Here is a 21931-nt window from a genome sequence, read left to right as displayed (position 1 = left end):
TATTTGAAAAATGAGGGAATATAATAAATGGCCCACAATATGTGGAAAATGTCTAAACTAGTCAAAATCACGAAGCATGCTACAAAGTCTTGACCGTATAAGTGTCTTTATTGTATAGTGTTTCTATCTTTGTGTGTCTAAGTGACATTTTTGTTGAGGCTTCACCCACATTCTTCCACAACAATGGTGACAACCATATGATAAACGAGCCACCCTTTAGCTATGGCGATAGCCCATGCACCCAAGTTGTTTTAAGAATATTTATGCAAGGCTCCATGGATATTAGAGTGGCTCTAGGTAGGGTCAAGGCTTCCATCATTATCTTAATAATTAGACTTAGTATTTACAATCCCATGGAGCTCCATTAGCATTAACTCTTAATACTTGTTATAACATCAATACATGGTACAAGTAAAAGGGTACTAGGGGGAAAATGTGCAAAGTGCATGAAGACTAAGTATCTCAAAGAATCTGATCAAAGTTTCCAAGGAATGCCAAACTTCAAAGATTGATAAGTCGTGCTTGGTTTACATGTTCACAAAAGTTTGCTTGATTCCAAAGTCATGATGATCATGCCAATGCAAACCAATAAGTAAATGGCTCTATAGAAGTTAGAATCAAGAACTAGATGATGCATTTTGTGATGTGTCTATTTTTCAATAACATAAGGGCTCTTTGTAAGAACTTTGGGCATTCTAAGGCTTTGAAGCAACCTACAATGATGAAGGATCGATTACATGTGTGGGTTACACATTTCATAGCTTGGAAACACCATGCCTAATCATAGAAGCCCTTTGACAATTTGTGACATGTTTTCAATAAGACAACAGATGCAAGGTGTTAAGCTCATATTTTGCTCCTCTTTGAGCTTCGATGATTGAAGTAGGTATTTGGAAATGTCATAAATGCACCAATAGGTTCAAGGAGTTACAGTTGGAGTAAAAGATAGGACAAGTCAAGTAACTGCAATCTTTGATATCTATCCATATGTGCTTTTTATTGTTTGGAGATATGTAAGCATCATAAAAGTTTTTAGTGTTCAAAACCATATCACCTACATAGCATATCACCTACATAGCATCATAAAAGTTTTTAGTGTTCAAAACCATATCACCTACATAGCATCATATAAAGAACATTAATATTGACTTGGCTAGGCATACTAAATTTAGCCAATGGTATACAAGACATGCATATATGTGCTAGAAAGTGATTTAGTGAGCTACAATCAATTCACAAGTATAAATGATTTAGTCATGATTACCACTACCCTCTACCACTAATCTCTAACAAGATTAACTAACAATTTACTAATTGTTAATACCCCTCTATCCCCAATCTCTACCAACTCCATAAATACTTCCTCAAAAAGGGGTTCATCTTTCTATTTAGCTTTTTGGCCACATACTTCATCCTCACCACTCCTTTTAGTTGTTCCCCGCCAAGAGTGGCATCTAAAATACCACAATGAGCAACTTCCTAATCATGGCTCGAAAATTGAGGAGGTCAAATAGATGAGTGCCTCTACATCGATGCCTTTGCATCAACACTTCGATGCCATACCGTTGCATGAAATAAACATAGATAGTGATGTACAAAATTTTATTACTAATGAATGATAAGGTAATGTTACCAACAAAAAAAGAGAATTGCTTACCAAATATCTAGAAGTGTACCATTGCAGAATAGAGAGGGTCCAAAGGTGTAGTGTTTGTTTTCCTCTCTTCATTTTGGAATATGGTTAAGATCAATTTCTTGGTTGGCATAAGTTTGCAATGTCCCCTAACTTTATCCTTATTTTGCTTGTAAAGACTAGATAAAATATCCTTAAGTTTGGAACTATTTAATAATGAAATCAAACCTATAAGATCTAATAATATGCAATCGTGAAACTTCTAGTGGAGTTACAATTACCACCTCATCCTTAGTTGTCTCTCATTGTCCACATTGGTCCTCAATGTTCTTTTCTCTAAAATACAACAATATATGAGTGGTTCTAGGATAAATGATTATATGCCACCATTTTTATCACTTCCATAATACTAAACAAAACAGAAGAAATGTGACATTCTATTAAAGCAAGGGTACATGTGATGTATTAGAGCATTGCCCTCGAGGATGCAAGACTATGCAAAAGGCATAGGGAGAACTTATTGTTAAAGGACGTTTTTGCTAGAGGAGAGTCGAATTCCTCATTCCTCAAAAAGAACTTCATCCACAGTAGGTGGAAATTTTTGTTCACAAAAACCAGTTGGTTAGCTAGCACAATAAACAAATTTTGGGAAGACTTTTTAATCAAGTTATGCCTTCCACATTTATGTGACTCTAGAAATGTTGAAAGATGAAAAGTGGTGGTCACAAAAACCATTTTGTTAGCTAGCACAATAAACAAATTTATGAATTTTTTACTCAACTTATGTATTTCACATTTAGAAATGTTGTAAAATTTAAGCTTCATGACTTCAAATTTTAAAATTTGAAGATTTTGAGAAAGTTGCCATTCCCTCGCCCATGAGACCTCATTTTTTATTGAAATTTGATTGTATAAAAAACTTTATATATAGAAATTGTTATTTCTCCTTTAGAAAGTCCATTATCTTAAACTTTCCAATCAACTATGCATATTGAGGGTGTAAGTGTGCCAGTTAGAAAGCACCTCCCCAACAATTTTGTAATTATGCCATTACATGGATATAAAAATGAAGTGGTGAAAGTTACTTTACACATTCAAATTACTTGTAACATGCTTTCAAGTGGGACATGGAATCATACTTTATATTTTATACTTAGATTGTCTGAGTGATAACTTACTCTTCCTATGGTATTTTACTACATAAATGCTTGAATTTTTAGCCAACACAAAGTGGCCTTCTTCTACCATAGGAAGATATCATGCATCACCTAACATCAATGGTGTCCAAGGTGATCATCTTTACAAGGAAGTAAATATTGAAGCTCAAACCACTTGTAAGATCTATTTTGATAGCATGGCCGCATCAATGGCATTATCTTGACACATTAGAAATATCAAGTACCTATATTGCAAAACTTTAGATAAATAGTAAGTAGGAATAGTCATTGCAATGAAAGATGCCTATGTGCTAATATCTAGAAATTTGAACTAAGAAACTTGATAGTGCTTTACAATCTAGAAGAAATAAAGTGTATCATTTCTAGTATACTTATCACAATGCATTAAAGAGATCACATGTTATTTATATATTCTAGTCCACTCATTGAAAATAGTAGCTTCAAAGAAAATTGATGTGACACTTAGATTTTTCTTTCAAAAAGTAAAATAGCCTATATGAAATAGTTGGTGTGTGCATTTAATGAGATAATGCCAAACCATTTGTTAGTAGGCTCTTAGTAGAAAAGGTTTGATAGGGCTTCCACCTTTTCGACAACCAATTGTGATAGGAATATGTCTTAGATACATCTTGGAATTGTTCCTATATAAAAAGCTCTCCTCTCCCTCCCCCTCTCCCCCTTCTATATGTGTGTGCATGCGTGCACGTGCGTGCATGCACACACAGACACACACACACGAACAAACAAACACACACGCACACAACACAAACCCCTAAGATGTTATTGGTTGTTATGGTGACAAAAACGAGTGTGACCAACATCCCCTCTAGGGATGAGATGAAACCTTAGTAAGGAGGTGGTCAAGATTAAAGAATGAGGGTGACAAACATGAAGAAAATTATAGTAATAATGAGAATAGGATTGGTGCACAAGAATTATGAAAAGAAAGTAGGGAGAAAGTTGTGGAAGTTGATATTGCTAATACCACCTATAGTAGAAATGGTAAGTGTTTTAAAAAACAAGACTACTTAAAGTGAAATTTCCAAGATTATGTTGAACAAATGGATCAAAATTTCCTCCAAAGCATTGTACCATCCATCACTATGATATGATGGTGTTTGCTTGGTTGCTACCCAACCTACAATGTAGTTGCAACAAGAAGCATATTTTAGGAGCAAGGAATAATATACGATTAAGAGGGATCTCCATTCTATTACTAATAACTTTGGAGAAGGCCAACATGATTGGTGAAAGCACTGCCATTGATGACTCCTCATGGATGATAATGGAATGAAAAAACACGTTCTAAATCCCAATGTTAGTTTTTGGCCATCAAATATAACTTTGGGCCCTATGTTGACCTCAAAAGGCCTTAATAGACAACTTTTGAGTATCTGCACTTCAAAAAATGCTTGTTGGGGATTATGCTTGCAGCTTTTGATATGAAGAGTTAGAAAAGGGAAAAAAATACTATGAGTGCTGATCATTCATCTTGGAATGATGTATGGTATGTATACTTAACTGTGTCTAACCACATGACTTCTCATGGAGAGTGGTTTAGAGAGATGCATATTCTAGTGTCTCTAGGTTATGTGGAGACAAGGGATGATACATCCCAACCCATTACTCACGTTGGGAATGTTCCCTTGAGTATGGAAATGGTAAAACAAAGTACTTAGTGATGTGCTCCAAGTACTAAACATAACTAAGAATCTAGTTTTTGTTAGTAAGATGATGGAATTAGGATTGCAAGTTGTGTTTACATTTTATGCTTGTTGGGGGTAAAGGTGCATATGCCTAACTGCATATGTATTCATTACACTGACAGTACTTGCACACCTATACATTGCAAGTGGCGAGCGTCCATCATTGTCACTTCATTCTTTATTCTTTCAATGACATTTGAATAAGGGAAGGCTAGTCACACATTGTGACCATTGGAGTTTCCACATATTGTGTCTCTTACTCCTTCCACCATAGCTCTTGCTTTTGCTTTTGCTCGTGTGCTTCCACTCAAGATTCATCCCTTTACCTAGTATCAGAGTTGAGACTAAGGAGTTTTTCCTTTCAGTTTGCTTCATCCTGTGAATACCTACAGTAGTTCATTTCAAGGCAACGATGGCTCCTTCCCTATTACAATGTATGCATTGATGCTTTACTACTCCAACACTTGTTAAGGCCCGTTGAGACTTGCTCTATATAGACTTGATTGATCTTCACTAAGTGCTCAAAAGATACCAACAACCACGGTAGTATCCTCAAACCAGTTGGTGTGATGTGCGCTTGTTTAAGGCCTCGTCTTCTCTGATCTCCTATAGGCATTGGTAACCCCCCCGTGGCTCCTGTAGCACTTGGCATTCAATGGGCATTGCTTGCCACCCTCCTCGTCATTTGGTATTGAGCATGTGGCATTGGATTTGAGCTTCCATACTTTAGTCCTTCACTATCATACATGGCAATTTGTTGTAATAACATTTGGGACAACATACTCTTAGAGTTTGCAGCTCTCGTTTATGTCTACCGATGTTCATTTGGTACCATGATGCTTGAGGGAAGTTATGACATTGTATTAGAATGCTTTTGAGACTGATTTGAGCCCATAATAGCTCAAATTTCACTATCATTTAAGTGTTGCAATACAATGGACATCTAGCTTTTACACATGAAAATTGCTCTTGGATGTCATTCAGATGCTTCATTTGGTCTATTGACGTATGCCATTGATGGTCTATATCCAAATATGCTATTGAAAGCTCTTGAGCCTCAATTTTAAGCTTGGTGGCATTCATCTTGGCTATGGTTACATGCCTTCGTTACTTCTGTGGCTTATGTAGTTACAAGCTTGAATACTCTGTTGGATTTTATGCTCCTAGCTTATGCTTCATGTATCTTGGATGCTCGGATGCCATGTACTTGATGTTTTGAGCTTACATTGCTCATTTGGCAGTCCGTTTTGTTTGAGTGGGAGTTACTTATGCTACTTGGATCCTTTGCATTTGAGCATAGTGTTAGTTTTATGTAGTTGAACTTGCCTTAATGAGACCATGGGACTCGGTTGAGTTATGTCTATGCTCTTTGGATGCTATTTGGATGCATTTGTTTCCTAGTGGACTGATTTGATTCATGTTTTGAGCCTGCACCTATCTCTGTCAAGTTGTTGTGAGTGATGTATTCATCGTGCTTGGCTATGTATTGAGCCTCTTTATACTTGCTCAATCAATTGTGTATGTAGTAGTTCTCTTCTGCTACCTTTGAGATCTACTATATACATGACAATTATTCTTATTAGATGTATCTCTCTCGGACACATTGAGGTTTACAAATCGTGGTATTGGTTGCATGCTTAGTGATGACTACTAGTGGTTTGTACATATCCCCCTTCTTGTAGGATATACTTGGCAGTTGTTGCAGATTGGATTTTATCGGTTGATTGCTCACACTTGCTATAATTGTAGGTTTATGCATAATTTATGATGGCAAATGCCTTAACTTGACTATCATCCTTTGGCAATTAGTGAACGACCCTACTCCTTGAAATTTTTCCTCTATTACACACTGACTTGGCTATGCTTTTGGACTATTTTGCTATCATTTATTGCATCCTATTTGTCTTGGATTGTGCTTTCATTTCTTGCATTATGGCTGGTGGGCCGAATGATAGTGCTATCTTCAATATTGAGAAGTTGGATGGCACCAACTATAGCTTGAAAGGCACAAATTTGATAGGTTGTAGTGCAAAAATTACATATTAATCCATTGAGACATGAGGATGTAAAGCTTGAACACTATGATGCAAAGGATTGGGTTGAATTGGATGAGTTATGTAGATCTACAATGATTTTTCTACTCTCTAAGCAAGTCTACTATCATGTTGTCTTTGATGGGCAGACCACGTGGTAGTTATGGGGTAAGATTTGTAATGTCTATGATAAGCAGAGTCCTCCATCTTAGATGTATTGGCTGAAGTAACTCATGGACCTTTGTATGAAGGAGGGGACTTCCATGTCTACTCTGATTATGCAGGACACAGACAATAGAAAGTCCACCACTTGCTATGTCCTCATTTTTGCTAGAGGTGTTGTTTCTTGGATGTCCATGGTGCAAAAATGCACAGTTCTATCCACTATAGAGGCTAAGTATGTTGCAACCATTGAGGCTTGCGAGGAGGCTCTGGTTAGGCTATTTGGTTACAGACCTTAGTATTATTGATGTTGTCCCTAGACTAGATTCAGATTCTATGAGTGCCATTTAGTTGGCTGATCTTCCATACAAAGACAAAGCACATTGAGGTGTGTTACCACTTTATTAAAGAGGTCATTGAGGACAAGTCCATGAAGCTTGTCAATATATCAACTACCAAAATCATGTAGATCTGCTCACTAAAAGTCTCTCAACAAAGTGTTTTGCCTTTCTTACGAAGCTAATGGGCATTGGATGAGATGACATATTTCCTCATCCTATTGTACTTTATATACATTTGTACCTTGTCACTTTTTTCTTGTTCTCTCCTCACTCGGGGCACATTCACCTTTAAGTGGAAGGTTGTTGGGGTTAAAGACACATGTGCCTAATCATCCATGTATTGATTACATTTACAGTATATCTACATATCTGTACATTGCAAATGGTGGGTGCCCATCACTATCATTTCATTCTTTATTCTTTTAGTGATATTTGAATAAGGGAAGGTCGGTCACACATTGTGACTATTAGAGCTCCCACATCCTATGTCTGTTGCTCTTGCTTTCTTGCTTCTGCCACCATATCTCTTACTTCCACTTGCATGCTTCCACTCAAGGCTGATCCCTTCAATGATGTTATGTAAAGGATCCTAGGAATGGTTGCAAGTTGATCGCAAAAGGTAAGCATACAAGAAAATTATTTACTCTTGATGTAGATTTGCCTAAAATCCATGTTGCTATGTTTGCACAAGATTCAAGTGTTGTGGGTTGACATTGAGATTTGGCATAAGCGAATTGGCTATGTAAATGTATAGAGACTGAAATATACATAGTCAAAATAGATTGTGGATGGTTTACTAAAGTTTAGAGTTGATGGGATGCATAAACTATGTGCAACATGTCAATTCAGAAAGCATGCAAGGCATGCATTTTCACATGAAAAGTATGTATGCAAGAAGCCACTTGAGATTATACATTCTGGCATGTGGAGTTTTACAATGACTACAACTATGAGTTGTTGTATGTTTCATTGATGATCATACTTGAAAAGTATGGGTTTACTTATACATAAGAAAAGGGAGATGTTCACTTACTTTAAAAGTTTCAATTTTCGGGGGTCGTGCCCGAGCATTTAAATTTCCAAGACGCCTTTTCCTTCCTTTATCCTGTGCCTTTTTTGCTATTTCCCTTTTTTACTTTTTTCCATTTTCCCGCTCCTCTGTGCTGCGGTAAATACAATAAACTTTTTACTTTTTTCCATTTTCCCGCTCCTCTGTGCTGCGGTAAATACAGTAAACACAAGTCCCCCCACCACGTAATTCTTGACAAGAACAACTATCCATCATGGAAGTTCCATATATGATGAACTTCCTTATTGGAAAATATCTTTAGAAGTTCATTTTAAGTGAAGAAAAGGAGCTAGAGTTGAGTAACCCTGCAACTACATATGAATTAAAGGCATGGAAAGAAATGGAATGCAAAGGAAAAAAAGGTGATCTATTGGCTATATACACTTATTTATAATACTATGATGGGTATATCAAAAATGCCAAAACCTCACATGTGCTCAGACAATTTTTGAGCACATATTTTTAGTAAATACAAAGGCATAGAAGATTTAACTCAAGCAAGAGTTGAATACTAAGGGAAAATGTCTGTCAATGAGTATGTTTTTAATGTGAGGAGCATTGTACATGCTTTGGTAGCGATTGATGCAATGCATAATGATGATTATTTGGTTTCATCTACTTTGGGTGGTTTTAATAATGAGAAGGCTTGAAAATCATTTTGCACTTCTACATATGTACGAAAGTCATTTTCAAATTTTGATGAGTTGATCTCTCACACGATTACCAAAGAAATCAATATATAGGGTGACTTATCTAAAAGAAATAGTGAGCAGGTCTAAGTATTTTACTCAAGTTCAAGAAGGGGACATGGTAGATCCTCTTCAAGAGGCCGTGGTATGGGACGCACTGGTGATAACTAGCAAAATAGGGTTAATTAACAATTCAATGAAATGTAGGTTTAAATGTTATGCAAATCATTGCATATAGTTATATCATATCAATAGTTTCTCATAGATATAACAGCATAACAACATCCAATTGGAAGTATATTAGCAGATTGATCTCTTTAGAACCACTATAGTATATCAAAAAACAGTGTTCTTACTCATTGATAAGAAAATATGAATGGATAGTATGGTAATATATGTAGCTCAAGAATTGCTTTAGTATATACATCAAAGTCTATACTCCAATAACAGTACTTGCTACATACAATCGTAGCTAACAATAAACTCCAAATTTGTGAAATCTATAATTTATGTCAAGCAACTTGCAATCTAGAATTTCTTGTTTCTAACTATCGCATACTATGTTCCAATGTCTAATAATCTATGTACATCATCTCTATAGTGGGCATTATAAGAGTTACATGTTTTATAGGTTCTGAACTACTTATGCAAAATTGCAAAAAAAGACAAAACAACATATGTAGCACTTACAAGTCAAAAAGGGAGTTTAAAAATGCCTCAAATAAAGAAAGGACGTATAATCAATCCTTATAGGCTCACAGAAGATTTTATCAAACTCTTCACATATGTAAATTTGTTCCAAAATGGAGACCATAAATATTTATATTGGTAGCCCTAGCCCACTTGGTACCAATTGTTGGACATGCAAGGAGAATAGATATTGCACAAAGATGGAGAGAGAGAGAGAGAGAGAGAGAGAGAGAGAGAGAGAGAGAGAGAGAGAGAGAGAGAGAGAGAGAGAGAGAGAGAGAGAGAGAGAGAGAGAGAGAGAGAGAGAGAGAGAGAGAGAGAGAGAGAGAGAGAGAGAGAGAGAGAGAGAGAGAGAGAGAGAGAGAGAGAGTATGAGTAAGATGAGTTGGGGTTAGTGAGTAAGATGAGCAACCACCCACATTGGCCTTTATTCCAACACATTGTAGCTATGGTTTTCTTTGCTACCATTGTAGATGCACCTTGCTCGACTACTATTGCATTTTTTCTAGTTGCCATAGTGATTTAGATGTCTTCAAGCATATTTCCCAAAGTATAGGATCTAAAGTGTCATAAAGGTCCTAAAAGCTCCAAGTATGATGAGTCTATGCTTCTATAGATTCATTAACATGTAGGGAGATCATTTGAATCACTAAATACTCAAGAACATCTCTAAGTTTCACTCACTTCACTCTAAATAAGGGCTAGGATATAAATTAAATTGGAGAAAAAATAGGAAGATGAAATATGATGTTTCGAGTATGCTATGGGTATGATAGAATGGTTTGATTAGGGCTAGAATTGAGGATCATTTTTTACCACAAGACTTGTCGAAAATAGAGGATAATGGGAGCTCCCAATATACAAGTAGTCCCATGGTACACAACATTTAAGATTCCCACTATGAAAGTACTCTAGTTCCCATTTAAGGACTAAATGTGTCCTTATGACCACCAACTAGCTATAACCAAGAGAGCTTAAAGTATAGTGGACCTTTCATAGTTTGTGTCAATTCATATTTTATTCCTATCTTCAAAATCACTAATACACATCATTGTTCCTCCATGTTCATTTGTAAGAATATAAGTGAGGATTTCTTTAATTCTAACTTTAAAGAAGGATGGGATGAGGTGTACAAGGTGCACAAAGGTGACATCTTTTTGTGTAGAGTGGTGGTTCCTAGTGTAAACTTCATTGCTTGATTGCACATTCATCATTATACACGCACTTCTATTACTGATGCTAGATGACAAAGGTAAACCAGTGGATTCCCTTGGAGACCTCCGAAGACATGGGACAAGCATTTGATATTCAAATTCATATGCCATATGGAACGCTTGAGTTAGTCACAATGATGAGTGATTGTTGGAGCCTATTAAACTACAAAAGCATCTTATACTAATGGCAAGCATAAGTATAAAGAGCTTCGACTTTTAAACTCCTAGTAGGAAGGTGAGCTTACTTTCTAAATCAAATTAAATATTTTATATTTTTTAGATGGACAAAATAATAAAGAAAAATTGCATGGTATTGAGTGCTTTATAACAAGTAGAATTTTATGTCAAGATAGATGATGTATCGAAAACTCGTGGTGAATATATTAAGTGTTTCTATTTTTCACTTGTTATATGTCTTTTTGATTTGTTAACATTATGTATCTTGGATCCTTTTGTAATTTGGTCTATTTACTTTTCAAATATCTTTTGTTCAAAAATTTGGATGCCTTTTTAAAAAAAAATTAACATTACATCGTATATATAAACCAATACCTAGTCCTCATTTTCAGTTTCTAAAGTGTCCAACCACTACTCTCCTAAACACCCCTTTCCTTACCTTCTAACCTCCCCCTCAATAGATCGCACTTTTGCTAATTTCATGTAATTTCTCCAAGGCACAGAGTTCGTATGAAGATCAAACCTATACTAGGTCTTTTGTCCCAACATCAAATATTATGATACCATCTTGTGCCATGATGCAAGCTTGCAATGTCCTATCCAATATATAAACTTCAAGAGTACGTTGTGGCCTTTGAGGATTCCAATGAGGATTAGGTGCCCTATGATCCTCCCAACTACATCAACCACATGATGGCTTTTGCAAATAACTAGGTTGTTTTTGTGAAAATCTCATCCCCCCCCCCCCCCCCCCCCAAAAAAAACCAATTGGTAAGTCCAAGTCCAAGATGATGAGTAAAAAGTGCAACAATCATCCATCTAGAGTTTTTTTTAAACTTTGCATACTATTTTGAGCTAATATCTTATTAATATAAGCTACATTCAACATGAATGAATTTGCAAGTTGCCAAAAGGGCCAGGAGGCTTTCAAGAAGGATGCCTTAAGAAGGTACGATTTGAAATGTCAAATTATAAAAATAAAAAAGACTATGTTTCCATTTTCATTAGATTTAGAATGCTAAATTATAAAAATAAAATAATGTAAATAGTAAAGTTGAATAGGTACCATGTAGTGGGTGATATTGGTTTCTTTCACAGCTAGCTTTGTAAAATTGTAGACTACTTTATGAAATTCAGATTAAATAGAAGAATTTGTTGACAATCTTAGCATTATATACGCTTCCTTATAATAAAAAAAATCAAAATTTGGCATGATCATTCTTAAGATTGGTATCTCTTTCCAAATATGTACTATATTTATATAAAACTTTTCACAGCTCCCACTTTAACTTTGATGGCTTGCTAGTCATGTTGCTCAAGAATCTCTGCCCTTTGCCTCACTCATTGATATTTTGTGTGCTACATCATAAGTTATGCCCAATGCTTTCTAGTCCTTTTGAATCTTAACCCTTCCTCAATATACATTTAATGAATTTAATAGCTCCTTGATTTTCTCAATACCTACTTCACGTCTACAGGAAGGCTTCATTGTGTATACATAATTGGCATGCTTTCAATAGCTTATCAAATACACGCATGAGGCAATGCAAAGTGTAAAAATAGACATTCTCAATGTCAATTGGAATATGGCTTTCCAATTCTTATCAATCCATGACCTATTTGGTGGAACCTTTCTATTGTTAGCCAATGCTCTTTCGTTCCACATGACATCACTTTGATGCCCTAGAATAATTTCTTGCTTTCATAAAAAATGCATAAGGCAAGGATGTTAATGCATTAGTGTCACAACTGTACATATACTTTAGTGTCTTAAGATCACCACTCAAGTGCCAATTAAAATTGAATTCTATGACTTTCTTCACATAGAGCTTTTTACCACCTCCTTGCTAGGAATTCTACCCTAGATAAGGAGTTTGTTGGAAGATCTAGGAGAGAATATTGTGGGTCTTCTTGGGCACAACTTCTACTTGCTACCAAATTTATTTTTTTGACTACACACTAAATGGAGGGACAAGTATGTAATATTTAGTATAAGTCATTGTGTAGTGCATCAATGTAAGACCCACTCTCTTCAACTTGGGTCCATTCAGAATTTGGCATTTGTCAAGCTTGATAACAAACTCCAAAGCACCTAGCACATATAGTTGGCACAGACTTACTAGAAATAATTATATTATATTATATCCTCATCAATATATACTTGTGAGAAGTAGTGGTGTATATAGTAGTTATGCAACTATCTTTAGAGGGTCCTAGATACCATATGTGAAGTTTTAAAAATGTAAGTTTATTTTCATGTATTTTAATGCAAAATATAATTGAAGTGGGAGCTCACGCTTGACCACCAAGACCCATGGACCGCTTATTGTTTCAAGTGTTTCAAGCAAGCTCTAATGGTGTCTATCTCTCACCTAGCCAATACGCCTCCGATCCTCGAGTGTAGTGAGGTTACCTTGATGCTCAAATTAGTAGCCTCCTCCCTTAAGCACTCCGGTAGCTCCACAATCTGTAATGCAATCTCAAGCAAGGTCAACCCTCTACCGTCAAGCTCCATCCACCATAGCCGTACACACGAGACAAGAGAAGAGAAAAAGAGAGGAGAAGATGGAGAACTTCTCCACCATGGTCCCTCACCCTCACACACTCACTCCCTCACACTCTCACACTCCCTCTCTCAAGCACAAGCACAAGCACGAGCAAGAGGAGAAGAAGAGAAGAAGAAGAGAGCTACTTTTGCCACACACCAAGAATGAGCTTCTCATTTACTTTTTGAGTTTATATACAAGCCCTAAATCCCTTGGGCACCCATCCCCTTTTTTACATGACCGAACGTCTTATCAAGGTCCTCTTTTCCTATTCCCTTCCCTTTACCTTATCCCTTCACCTATGCCCATCTAGATTTTACAATTTGCACAGGAGGGAGCCTGGTTCTCTTTTACAAAATTTTAGGGGTGTCTTTCATTTAAATTTGCATCTTCCATCTTTTGCATTTTTTTGAGATTACTTTTGCACCTTTTGCCTTTCCTCCTTCTTGTTGACTTCATTGGGTCCATGTTTTGAAATTTTCTTGGATTTATTTTTGCTTTTCTTTTTTCTTGTCCTATTCTAGGGTTAACATTACCCCCCTCCTAGTCGAGTGCTAGTTCTATGGCACTTGTGGTGCTTTGTTGATGAGGGCTCGATGAGTTGAAGGGTGGTTGCTTGGGTCAATGATGAGGCCTTGTGGGGATGGGCCATGGAAGAGAAGCTTATCGAATGATTGAGGTGGTGGAGGCCGAGGGTATACCGACGCGTGGATGATAGGGCCTCTAAGGTCGGTGATTGGTCACCTTCGTCTATACCTAAAAGAAAAAGAAAAGTGTGCTGGCTAGGGGATGTCTCTACCTTACCTTGTGATGTAATGTGCTCATACTAGTGGAACTAGGAGCTAGATTGAGTCTAAGTGTTGTCCCACTCTTGAGGACCCAGTTCATGCATAAGGGTGGTGCTATGGGTGAAGCTTAGGGAGACATGTCTAACCATAGGCGAAGAGTGTGACCTCCCTAGGTATGTCCTACCCTTGATGCGCTCAAGCATGAGGTGGGCAATCAAAAAAGGGGCTACAAGGTTAGGGACGAAGCCATTCAATCAAGGCAATTGGGTGTACCTAACTCGAGGACCCCTAAGAGCAGTGATTCTGGTGCTCATGTAGTGAGTTTCAAGCTTTCTCTTGTGATTTTTCTCTATTTTATTACTCTTTTATTTCCTTTTCCCCCTTTTTTAAAAAAAGGAAACAAATAACTAATCTTCGTCATCATGGTCGTGAGAAGGAGTTGGGGGCCTAAGGGACTTGTTAAGGAAGGCTTTTCCCTACATATATCCCTTTAGGTTTATTCTAACTTGGAGAGGAGTTGTTGACAAAAATGAATGGTTGCATCAAGTGAAGTGGCTATCGCTCATGTCCTCTAAGAGGGCCATGCAAAAATATGGTAAGAGAGCATCTTGCATCATCAAACTAGCCATCGCACAGCTATCTATGCCGACAATAAGATCCAAAAATAGGGGTGGGAGGTGGTACTCCTGTGGGGTGTAAGATACCATCTAAGTAACACCCTAAGTAATCTAAGATAATTACAAGTAGTGATAAAGGTGGGATCTGGACAAAAAGTGAGCTCATTGAGAAAATGGCAATTGAGTCCCATAGGTCACTTTCAAAGAAGGTCAAGGCATCCTCCAACTTGGTGGCATTTACATTGTATACCTTTGGGAAATCATATCTACCGTAGATGTCAGGGTTAAATTCCACCCCTACCCTTCTTGGATATGGCATATATGTGGGGTTATTTCTCTCAAAGGGTAGTGTGTTGCAAAATGGCATCCAAGCATCCATGTTGTTGTCCTAGATTATCCTTCTCCACTGTGGTTGGGACTCGTAGCCTTTCACTATCATGGGCACATCCATGACTTTATTTTTCCAATAAAAATCGGGTGCTTCCATTCCCCATTGTGTCGAATTCTTCTCCCTCTCCTGGTTCCACCTATTGCCGAGCCTTCCTCCCATGATTATCACCTCCTCCACCACTTTGGTCAATAGCACTTTGCATAGGGTAGAGGGGAATTCAAAAGTGAAGTCGAAGGGTTGGTAGCCGTTTTCTTTTTGCTCACACACCATGAGCTCTGCATTCCAATCCACTGGGAAGAAATCTACTTGTGGTGGAATGGGTGCTTCCAGGGCTATTGTTGGTTGGGCTTTTAATCTTCTCCTTGCGTGCTCCAATATCCTCACCCTTTTCTTCTTGAGTTCTATTTTCTCTTGGCAGTGGTGTCCACCTCTTGTTGCTGCATTTCTGGTCATAGAGAGGGAGGTTGCAATACTAGTTCCTCGTCTGGCTATCCCATTTCAAATTCCAATCCTACTTCTAGAAGTGGCCTCTACATTTCAGCTTCGCTCATGGGCTCTTGTGGTTCTCCTTCCTTGAAGCCTAGTAGGTCCACCTCTTTGATCGTTAGCCATGTCCTTAGCAAATAATCTCTTTCATCTTGTCGGCTTAATCTGGTCCCTTCTCCCTAGGGTTGAGGACATAGCCCATGTCTTATGGCTCTACAGGTGATCTCTAGCTTTTTCTTTAGTGATTCAATAGTAGCCTCCTCCTCTGACTGCGTGACATCCAATATAGTGCTGAGGAAGGCACATTGTTGGGCTTCTAGTCTTGTCTATGCAACCTTTGCCTTGCTCTCTGGTAATACTCTATTTCCCTTTGCAAGGGCCAGGTGGCTCACTAGGTCTTTCACTCTTCTCTCACTCTTCGTCACCCATTCGTTGACTTTCTGTTTCATCTTCTCCAAGCTTTTATTCTGTCTCTCCACTCGGGCCGCTATGGTCAGTTCTTGCTCTTTCCAAATTTTTGTTATTGTCTTCTTCTCCTTCTTCCAGTATTTGATCTCTCTCTCTAATCTCCCTTTCTCTTCCACTTCCATCATCAGCCTACCTATCATTTCATCCATTTTTTTTTTAATGCTCCCCTCCTTCTAGAGCTTTCATTACTTCTTCTATTGTGAGCTGATCCATGGATTCTTGAATTTTGTACATTTGCCCTGTTAGTTCTTCATTTTGGACTATGAGAAGTTTGAATTGCCTTTGCAGGCCAATTAGCTCCTGATGCTCTTCCTCCAACCCTTTCAGCCACTTATCTTCTTCTCCTTCTTTAGCCTTGAGCTTGCTTTAAGCTCACTTATTTCTTTCTGATAGCTCACCACTTGGCATGTTTTCTCGAGTTAGTAGGCTGCTAGTGTCTCCTTCTCAACCTCTAACTCACCACTTGGCGTGTTTTCTCGAGTTAGTAGGTTGCTAGTGTCTCCTTCTCAACCTCTAATTCGACTGTTGTTATCTTATTATCCTCCTTTGCTTTCTCTAGTTGCAAGAGAAGTTCTTTGATGTATTCATCAACCTATAGAAGGTGGCATCCACCATAGTTGCCTGTCTCTTGGTTCCAATCACTGGGGTTCGTGTGCTTACATCTGGGGTTGTCTTCTATGCCCTGTCCACCAAGAACTGCACCCAAGCCATGAGATTGCTAGCATCTACTTTGGGCATCGTGCTACTCTGGGTGGTTGTGGTAGCTGGGGTAGGCAGCATGAATGCGGGGGAGATTGGGTGAAGTAAGCCCTTGCCCTTGTATGTTGTCTGGCACTTGGACACTAGTTCCTAGATGTTCTTCTCTCAAAGGGCGTATGGTAGCCAACTCCTCCTCCTTGGAGGGCTACTCTACTAACGTGCGAATAGCCCTGGCTATGTCCTCATCTTCTCTCCTTCTAAGCTTCTCAACCTCTTCATCTACCTTTCTCTTTCTCTCCTCTTTGGCCTTCTTGGACTCCTTTTGTGCCTTGAGGAAGTCGGCCTTTTCTTTCTTCCTTCTCTCTTCTTCCATCTTCTTTTGGGGAGTCGTCTCCTTCTTCTTCTGCCCCTCCTTGGCTAGATTATGCATCATACTCTCCTTCCTCACTCACCGTTCTCTCACTGGATTGTGCTTGCTTGTGAAAAGGTAGCCTATCAGCTGTCTCCCCAACTTGTTCCTCGCTTCGCACCTCTCCTACTACCTCCTGGATTATGGCCATCAATACCCCACCAAATCCTATGGTTGTGGCCTTAGAGGATGACTTCTTCCTTGCCTTGAAGGCTGAAGACTCTCCTCCTACTAGTCTTCCACCTATGGCCAATCTATCGTCTTTCACACAAAGCCATTTAGGTTCACTTCGTCCAGGGATTCGGCTGCAATGCTTTCCAGCATAGGTGTGTTGATCCAACCCATTAGTGCATTGTACCCATGACTCGAGAACAAGGCATGCACCATCTTCACTTGTAGTTGGACTTTCAGATCTAGGATGTCGGCAAGGCTGATGCCATCGTTGGTGTGGACCAGAATCTTGTCCATTCCTAGCATATTATACACATCCCTTCTGAGCTATCTCTTAACCTTGTTGGCCAGCCCAATGCTCTCTCCACTAACTCAAAGCTCAGCTTGGGCAACACCTAGTGTTTTTTCTCTTCTTATCGCATAGTTACAGTTGAAGGTTTGAAGGAATTCCACACACCTTTCATAATCCACAGCTTGCCTGACTTTCTCCAGGTACTTCTGCAGATTACATTGATTCACTATCTGTTTGTCAACCTGTTCTTTCATGGCCACATCTCCAAGTTTAGGACATGCCTGAAGAACTCATTGGAGGCCCTTATCTCTATTGACAAGCCATACTTAGCTTGTTGCTCTTCTAAGAATGGAAGTTTGCTGCTTTTCTCCTGACCTACCATTGTGTGTCCATGTCATCACACCATAGCTCACCATTAGTTTTCTTAAATTATTCCTTGTATAGGAAGATGAGTAGAGAATGATTATGTGCTTATAAGAACATGAAATGCTTAAGTACAAAAAGACAATTTTTCTTCAAGCAATCCGCACAATCCAATAAAAGTCCATGAACATTTTCTTGAAGTATGTTTTTCCATAATATGTTTTTCTTTCCTTACTTAAAGTATGTTTTTCCACCCTAGCCCCTCCTCCCTTGGAAAGGAGAAGGATCCTTCCTGGGATTAGGAGGTGAAGGGTTAAGGGCAGTCAGCGCACATTCACAGTGTTTTACTTCTGCATAAGCCAAGTATAGAAGTGTGGATTGTATTCCAAGTGGGTGTGGCAGTCCATGTCAAAGGGTTGAATGCCAGCACATGTTATGTAGGTCAGGACATTTGCTAGAAAGTCACTAGAGGTGACTTGGCTAGCAATATGTAATTCCTCCTCAGTCAGGATGCGGTCTAGATAGGGATGGGTGAGTTCATGGTCATCTAAAGTCCGATGGTGAGTGATGGCTAAGACTCTAAATGAGGTGGGAGTCATGTAAGTTGGATCATACTCTGATGTTTTAATTGCACCTCTTTGCTCTACATTGGTCATGATGGAGTAGCACTGTTGTTCCCATTGGAGTTGGAGAGCATACCATTTATGCAAGAATGTAGAATCATTGTTGGTTAGGGCTTTTAACACTTCAATTTCATGGGTCGTGGTGGAGATCGTGCATGTGTCATAAGATGTGATGAGTCTTTGTTTGTGCTCTTGCTCGTGAGAGATCTCATTGTCTGGCACCACCATGGGAGCCTTAACGTATATAAATCCAGATTCCTCCCAGGAGCAAGGTAGCATGCACACTTCAATTTTGCTAAAGGCTCTTTTAAAAGACCTAATTCTAATCGGTCATAGCTTTTAACAAGCATGGTGAATGTAGCATCTAAGCATCGAATGCAAGTAACCAAGTTATCCCCTGTATTCTTAGCTAAGTCTAAGGTCGAGATCATAGCTTGTAAGAGTGTTTAAGTCTAGCACAAGAGGTTGGGGTTTGTAATTGGGCTAGAGAGTTCAACGGGGCTGATGGCTACAGCTTCTATGGAGTTGGCAGGGTCAGTTGTTCTGATTCGCGAGCAATGGTCATAGTTTGCAATTTTGCCATTGTGCTGCTAGATGCTTATGAGGCTCTTGAAACACTAGCAATGCTAGGTTGAGGTGGTTTGGAGGCAACAAGCTGCATGTTTGATGGATAGACTTGTTGAGGCCTTGCAAGCATAGTGGATTTGGGCTCTATGGGCTTCGCAGCTTGAGTCTTTTGTGGATTCAGCTCCTTAAATGTGTTGTTGGCTTGTCTAGACAAGTTTGAGGGTTGCATTTGAGCAGTGCTCTTGGCAATCTTGGCTTTCGGCACCCACATCTAGGTATTGCCCTCATAATAGCCTTATGATTGCAACAAGGTTTTGGGAACCCATCACAGCTTAATCGTGTGTCGATGCCTATAGTGCCTTTTTTGCCTCCTAGGTCTTGAATATGAGTTTCTAGCATTGCAAGTTCGTGTCTCCAAATTTCTAGGTGGTGGTCCTAGGTGTTTAGGTACCCATTTGAATTTGGGCTCATTGGCTTTGATTGCCCTCTCAATCATGCGCTAGTGTTGAGGTTTGCTGGGTTGTGACAAGTCATGCCCCCCCTCCTTAGGCTTGGTTGTAGGTTTCTCTATTGGTGGATTTGTAGGCTTTGGTATGGCTGCACTGCCCTTACTGAAAGCTGTGTGGGAAGGTGAATGCACCGTGATTTGTAATCAATGTTCTTGCTTCTTAAATGCACATCGTAACAGTGATTTCTTACTGACATCCCTTGTGTTTGGCAACACATAAAAGACCATGGGTACACTCTCAAACTTGAGAGAGTACGACTTTGCATTTTCTCAAAAGGGTATACGATTGACCCCCAAATTGGCTGAGTTTAGCATTCGTGAGTTGTAGTTGTGGTTGACCAATTCAAGTCCAATGATAATGAGTTAGGATATTAAAATTAGCTCCCTCATCGATCAAGGCATCGAAGGTATGAGTTTATGGGACAATGACTATTATGCATAGGTAAGCAAGTGCTACTACTTCCTCATCTTTGTCCTCAATGTCTGTGATCATTTTGGCAACTTGTATGTCCACAAGGGACTCTAACATTGGAGGCTTGTGCGATGGATGTGTGGGAGGGCAATACTTATTTATGCGACTACCATTAAAGAAGCCTATGCCCTCGTCGTCTAGGGTTTCAAGCTCAACATTGCTAGTTCAGTTGATGTTGTACACTCCAAAAGGCCCTAATCCCCTAAACTTCATATTTTGTTTATGGCATTTCACTAATTATAACAACACTAGGTCACCCTTATCAAAGTCTCGATGTGCTTGATATGCTTGTCAAACAAGGTCTTACATCATACATTTTTGCAAATCAACGCATTGTTTGCTAGAATTCGGGCATTCTAGCTCAACTAGGCATTCCGTTCGTGCCTCCTTTCCATCCCATCTCTCTTGGATGGCCACTCGCTAGGGACAAAGAATTTTGCTGGTAGAATAGCTTCAATTCCATAGGTCAACTTAAAGGAATTCTGTCCCACAACTGTTTTATAGGATGTTCGATAGGCCCATAAAGCTGCCATCAACTTGTTGCCCCTATCACTATGAGAATTAAAGACTACCCTAGTCAAGACATTCACTAAGATCTTATTTGTGAACTCGGCCTGGGTGTTAGCTTGAGGGTAGTAGGGTGCAGCTTTCCTATGGATGATTAGCAAGGTAGATAGGAGGTGGGCAATCACTTCATTGATAAAGTGCCTATCTTGATCACTAACTAGCTCAATGGGGCAGCTGAATAGTGAGATTACTTGCTCCCAAAGGAATTTGGTCGTGGTTATATCATTTTTCCTTGTGGCTTGTGCTTTTGTCCACTTTGTGAGGTAGTCATGGCGACTATCATGTACTTTGCCTACAAGTATTGTGTTGCATGACTAATTGACCCAATGAAGTCAATTCCACATTTTTCGAATGGTTATCTTGCAATGATTAGGGTGAGCCCATCTTGTCCTTGCAAATTGATACTTTCGTCTATTGGCACTCATCACAGTGCTTCACGAATCGTGTTGCATCACGAAAAAGTGTGGGCCACCACACTTGGGAGACTGCAGTACCTTGCATGATATCATATCTCCATTGAAGTGTCCTCCTGCGATTTCATTGTGTGCCTCCGTAAGTACGTCATGCATCTCATGTTTGCACACACATCGTCGTAGCAATCCATCTTGTCCTAATGTATAGACTTGATCGGCTATCAACTAATAGGGTTTCATCTTGAGAATAAGTCACCTAAGTCCCGTGTCATCTAGTATGGCATTGAGTCGTCTCTAAACAAGTCATTGAGTCGTCTCTAAACAAGTCCTTTTCACTAAACAAGTTGAAGAGATGTGCATCTGATAAGTCATCTACTATACCCTGTCTAGAGACTTTCCCCATGGGTATACGAGACATGTGATTAGCCATGTAGTGTTGCTTTCCTTTGCATACCACCATGGAGAAGCCAAATTCTAAAAGCTGAAGTAACCATCAAGCAATGCATCCTATAGCGCAAGGTTTATTTACCAGATAAAGCAAGACTTGATGGTCAACAAAGAAGGTGAAATGTGTTTCCAAAAGATAATGTTGGAATTTCTAAAAGTAAAAGTAACCATCAAGCAATGTGTCCTGTAGCGCAAGGTTTATTTACAAGATA

The sequence above is a fragment of the Lygodium microphyllum genome, chromosome 15, assembly GCF_053477565.2.
Source record: "Lygodium microphyllum isolate KBCC chromosome 15, Lygodium_microphyllum_v1.1.10, whole genome shotgun sequence".
NCBI lineage: Eukaryota > Viridiplantae > Streptophyta > Polypodiopsida > Schizaeales > Lygodiaceae > Lygodium > Lygodium microphyllum.
The sequence above is the reverse complement of the archived record's forward strand: the minus strand, read 5'-3'. Positions refer to the sequence as shown.